We start from the raw sequence: 6,296 nt of genomic DNA on the forward strand, positions 1-6,296 counted from the left end.
AATGTCAATAAACGACCTTTTGCCTAAAACAACTTTTCACCATATTCAGTTGAACCATTTTTATGCTTCGATCTAAAAGGTTCAATATGTGACACAAAGATACCAAAAGTGCCAAAACTTGACACGAATGAACACTTAAGTGCCAAAAATTAGGAAAGTGATAATTAAGTGCCAAAATCGAAGCAAAATGGATCACTTAAGTGCCAACAACGAGAAAATCAAGCTAAAACGCTGACTTGGCAATTTTCCAACGAGCTTAGTGCAAAATGACGTCGTTTTGCATGTTGACGTGACTAGACAATACCAAAAAGATGTCATTTTGGTGCTGACGTGGTAAATAATTAATATAAAATTAATTAAATTAAATTAAGTTAAAAACAAAATAAATAAATAAATAAATAAATTATTTTTTTTTAAAAGGAGGAGGAGGGAGGGGGCGGCGAGGGCCTGCGTGCTCTTGCCCAAATCTGGGGTGAGGGTTACGGCCCTCTCCCCTAGATCTGGCGAGGGTCACCGGCCCTTGGCCAAGCCAGGCGAAGGTTGATGAGCTCGCGCCAATCGGCTGGGGTCGCTGGCCTCTGTCACACCCCGCTCCTCAGGCATGCACACATCCTTCTACTTTGTCGATTTTATAATGCGATATCCCAAGACTACGTATTGTTGACCATTTTCATTTATTAAGCACATGCGGAAGCAATTATAAATCCCAAGACAATAAAACGATGGGATAGAAAAGCAATGCCATAATTTTCATATTAAATTCACAACCATACTTTTATACAAAGCATAACTCAAAATACTTCACACAACTATTCATAACTTTCTGGTCTCACACTATTCATGTTTAGACAAGATTCACAAAAGAGGATGGGATCTCAATTCTCATTCGAGTCGTACTCAGAATCATCCTGATTCTCTTCTGACTCTTCTTCACTAAGCTCACATTCTTTAAGCTCTTCATCTTTTACCGGCTCATCGTCCTCTTATGGTTCCTTCTTCATAGACTCATCTACGGACCTGAAATGTTGTCTCACAACCGGGATGAGATTACGTCTCAGCAAGTTCTATCCCACTAAGACTCGATTAGGAAATCAATACGCTAACCTGGCTGCCTATGCACGCATGGGTTAAAGGACTTACCTTGGCCTCAGATTCCACCTGCATATTAACATAGTTCAATAGGCACCTAAGCAATCACATTAGAGATCGATATCTTGATCAATCGACTTAATCGATTACATGTCAATCAGACCATTCATTGGTCATTTTAATTCAATCAATCAACTCACGACATCAGATCAAAGCAACGGTCAATCGACTTAGTCGATTATATGTCGTCTCGACCCTTTTTTGGTTGGCTTATCTCATACTATCTATAAAGTCAATTCATATTAGGACCGTTTACTGCTAAGCTGATAAATAGATAGCATAGCTCGCTTTTGAGATGATCGGGTATACTGCTCTATGCTAAGCTGCCATATCGTCCTTAGGCTAATATAGTATACCGACAATACTCAATCTAAGCTGATAAGGTATACCGCTCTCTATTAAACTGACATATCGGCCTTAGGCCGATATAGTATACCGACATATTCCATCAAAACTAATAAGGTATACTGCTCTCTGCTAAGCTGACACATCGCCCGTAGGTCATCGATATAGTATATCATCCCAATCATACAACCGATTCCATCTTTTTATCATTCTCTATTGACGCCTAAAAATTAGACTTTATTTTATTATTATTTTGTTTTATTTGATTTTCGGATAATAAACCAAAAAAAAAAAAAAAAAAAGAAACAAAAAAGAAAAGCAAAAGCGGAAAGGCAACCCCCCCCGCGTGGGCCTTCAGCCCATCGTCGCCTCAAGCTCGGCCCCCTCCGCGTCGTCTTCTTCCTCGCGCCACCGAGGAGCACGCTGCGGCGCGCGACGCCGGGAGAAGCTTGAGCGGACGGCGATCGCGTGCGGAGCGAGGAGCGCTGGCGTCAACGGGGCGTGACCGGAGGAGGCGATGATGGCGGATGGGACGGCGGTCCAACCGGTGGGTCGAAGCCTCGCCGACCGGCCGCTTCCGCGCCTATAAATAGGCCCTCCATCCCCGACGAAGAGCACGGACAGAGAGGCCGAGAAGGATCGAAGGCTGCAGATCCTCAAAACCTCCCACTGAGAGACTTCAAAAGGGGGGCCGAGGACGAGCACGCCGAGATCCAAGGTCGGCCGGAGAAGTGAGCACAGAGACGCGCGGAGGAAGAAGAAAGGGAGAGGGATCGAGGTCGTGACCCTAAGACACCCCACTGAGAGACTTCAGGGGGGCCGGGGGCTCGCGGCTTCAGATCCGGGCTTCGCCGGAGTAGAGAGAGAGACAGAGAGACGCCGAAAGGAAGAGATCCGCGGGGGGTCTCACTGTCATCGCCGCCCTCGCCGCGTCGTCATCACGAACAGGTACCGCGCCGTCGCTGTCGCCGTCATAGCCCTCTTCGTTGTCCCATTCACGTCACGCCGCCGCCGCCGCTACCGTAGTCACGCCGCCGCCCGAAATGCCCAGGCTTCAGTTTCCGTCCCCCGCGCCGCAGTCGCAAACCCTAGGGTTTGCGATTTTCCGGTCGCGAGCGATCCGGACCCGGAAAATCGGGTAGGGTTCGCGATCCGCAGCGTCGGGGGTCGGGTCCGAGTGTTGGAGGTGAGTCGGGTTGGGAGTCGAGTCGGACCGGGTAGGGTTCCGCTAGGAACCCGGGTCGTCGGGCCGGGCCGGGCATCCCCAAACGCCCGGCCACGGCGTCATTTTGAAAAATAAAATTAAAAAAAAAAAAAAAGGAAAAAGATGAAAAATCCGAGTCGGGCCCGCGTTGGCCCGTCCTCATTCGGGTCGCCGCTGCCCGGCCGAACCAACCCGTGATCCGACCCGAGTAGGTTTCTATTTTAAAATAATATTTTAATAATAAATAAATAATTTATTTTCCAAAAAAAAAAAAAATATATTTTCTTTTCGAAATATATTAAAAAGCATTTTAATTTCCAAAAAAAAAAAAAAAACAAAAATATCCAAAAAATATTTTATTTTCCAAAAATATTAAAAAATGTTTTAATTTCCAGAAAATCGAAAAATAATAAAAAATGATAAAAATATTTTTATTTTCCAAAAAATCAAAAATATCAAAAATATTCCATATTTTCCAAAAATGCCAAAAATCCAAAAAGGCCAAAAATTCATGAAAAAGCCAAAAGACTTGTATTTTCCGAAAAATACTAAAAATCCCAAAAAAAAATCCCTTTGTGTCCAAAAATTAAAAAAAAAAAAAAAGACCTAGAAAATGTTTTTTTCCTCCCAAAAATGCATGGAAAATCCCTCGAGCATCCAAAAAACCTCAGGGTTTAAACAAGATTAGGTACCGAAAGGGCATTAGTGATTAACTAGTGTAATCAAGTCCCCGATCCTAATTTCTCTGGTTGCACAGGAGTGAGTATTTCTCCCGATACTTCACTTGGGTTTCTAATCAACCCACCCCAAATCGATTAGTGGCGACTCCAATTTAAAATTTGATTTACAGGTTTAAAAACTTGAACCATTAAGTCGTGAATTGGTGGACTTGGGAGAGTCCGGGCATAACTAATTTCAGCCGAGCCATTAGCCTCCTTAGGCGCTCGTACTCGATTGCGAGCGCCAAAAAGAAAAAAAAAACGGCTTGGCGACTCTGCTGGGGACATTTGAGGACTTAGGCCATTCTATCCTGTTTAAACACTTTACTGACTTATTTCTGTTTTTTTTATGCAGGTCAATAGCTTAGAAGTTTATTTTAATTTTGCTTAAAATAGATTATCTTGTGATCATAAACTGTTGTGCATGCTTTACGATTTTAAACACTACACATGGCACACACAACCTGGCTGCCGGACCTGGGCCGCCATAGGATTTTTAGGATGGTGTTAAGAAAGATACGACCTCGAACGTGAGACTGCGATGTAGAGGTTGCGTTTCTTTTCCCCGAATTTCTTAGCCGAGGTTAAGGGGGTATGCTGCTAACGCGAGACTGCGACAGGCGGATACCATTTTAATTTCATCAAGCCTTCTGAGTTAGAAATTGAGCTGCACATCCCATCTGTATGTCTTTGTCCTTGCCATTTTATTTAGAAGCAAAGTGATTTATTTACTTTTACTCAGTCTTTTTATTTGGCCCATGGCAATTTAGGATAAGCTTTTCAAGTCCCAGTTTGTATGCGATGGGGAAAGATGATATACAGTTCATTCCTGCTCCCAAGATGGAGCTCTTTAGATGGTGAGGTCAATTGGATCAGTTTGCCCAAGAGCGCGTGAAGGCCAAACTCGGTCATCTCCTATCGCTAATCCAAATCACCATTCGTCCCGAAGTCATACAAGCTATGGCACATTTCTGGTGCCCGAGGACACTTACTTTTATGTTTGGTAGGTTTGAGCTAACCCCAACCCTGGAGGAATACGGCATCATCACTGGAATGCCTCTTGAGAAAAAGCTTGTCAGGCCATCAACAGGCATCATCCCATTGCGTGGGTTGGCGCGACTTTTGAGAACTGAAGTCCATGTTATGATACAAATTCTTGAAAACAACCATCATACCTGTCCATTTGAATTTATGAATGCCTGTTTTCAAAATCAACCTATGACCCAAAAAAGTGAGATTTTCCTCCTGGCCTTTTTCGGGCTCATCATTTTCCTCATCAAAGAAACGCATGGCATGGATAGTTGATCGATCTTGAGAGGGGGAAATTATGTCAACATGATTTTAACTGAAACATTCTTGTCCTTTAATCGTTTTAAAGACAACACAAAGAAAATCATGCGAGCCTCTCCTGAAATTTTACAAGTCTGGTTCTTTTCTCACTTAAGCGAATTCCGAGATTTCATGCGATCGTCTGAAACAAATGCTTTCGAAAATCCGTTACAAAAATTTATGGTTTTAGGACCGTATATTCCCAGTCAAAACTGTTTAAATTGGGTTGACTTCCTAAGAAACCCAGCTCCTGAGGCATTCCAGTGGCGTGCTAGTTGGTTTCATGAAAAGAGGGCCCGTTTTGCTTACAAGCGCACCCACCCAATTCCGTTGCTTGGCTGCACTGGCGCCGTTCCCTATTACCCATATCGAGTGGCACGACAATTTGGAGCCCTTCAGGAGATTCCACCGCCTTCCAAGAGGAGAATTCCTCCAGTCCTTTTCAACACAAGCCGTGACTATGCAGTCGAAATTTCTATTGTTGAGGAAACTTGGGACAAATGCCATCACAAAAGGATTGTGATACCTGAAGGGCTTGAGGGAGAAGAAAAAGCCCACCACGCCTCTATGGCCTACATCCACAATCATCACATCCCGACAAGGTGGAAGCCATCGGTCCCTCGCTCAATTAGAGAGAGCAGCCCGCACGAGCAAGGAGAGCTTATGCAAAGGATATGGGAGTAGGCCGGATACTCATCTCAGAGCCAGTCTAAGAAAGCAAGCAGCTTTTGCAAGAACAAGGCTCCCTATCGCATATAAATTAGCAGTCGTGTCTCCCTTAGTGTTAATATCGTGAAAGTTTTGTCCCATTGTTTAGGGACTTTTGTTTAATATCTAGTATTTCATTCTGTCATTTCAATTTTAAGTTTTAGATGTCGAAGTCTCATGCGGTCTATAAAATCCTCTTTTTGATGAATAAAAAAAAAAAAGCAATTAGACCATTGCCATGGGTCAATCTTTGTTCACTTTCATACTCATTCATTATTTTCACGCGACAGGTAATTATGAATCACCGACCACCAATCACCTGTGATTGGCCTCATGTAATAGGACCCGATCAGAATGATGTACAAAATCGTCTCATTAGCATCGAAGACGGCGTAGGACAGATGTCTATTGTCCTTCAGCAGCTCTCGAGACAAATGAAATCCACTCAAGTTGAGCCCAACTCTGTAGTTGCCTTAAACACCATCATGACACCCGCAAATTTGCCAGAAAATAGCCAGTACCATAGACAGTTTGAAAGAATCATGAAAAAGTTGAACTAGCTGCAGGAGCAGAATCCCATGGACCTGTCCAATTACGCCGACATTGAGATCCCTGAAAAACTCAAAGCACTTGAATGCGAAAGGTATGCTAATACCTCCCGCCCGGAGACCTACTTGCAGGCCTACTTGGTCCGAAGGATGATTCAATCATACCAATCGAGCTTGACTGGCCCTGCCTTGCGATGGTATATTGTCAGGAAGATTAGTTCTCTTAAAACCTGGAGGGAACTAATTCATGTTTTTCACCAAGAGTATAATATTGACATCACCCTTGACATCACC

The sequence above is a fragment of the Eucalyptus grandis genome, chromosome 10 (assembly GCF_016545825.1).
Source record: "Eucalyptus grandis isolate ANBG69807.140 chromosome 10, ASM1654582v1, whole genome shotgun sequence".
NCBI lineage: Eukaryota > Viridiplantae > Streptophyta > Magnoliopsida > Myrtales > Myrtaceae > Eucalyptus > Eucalyptus grandis.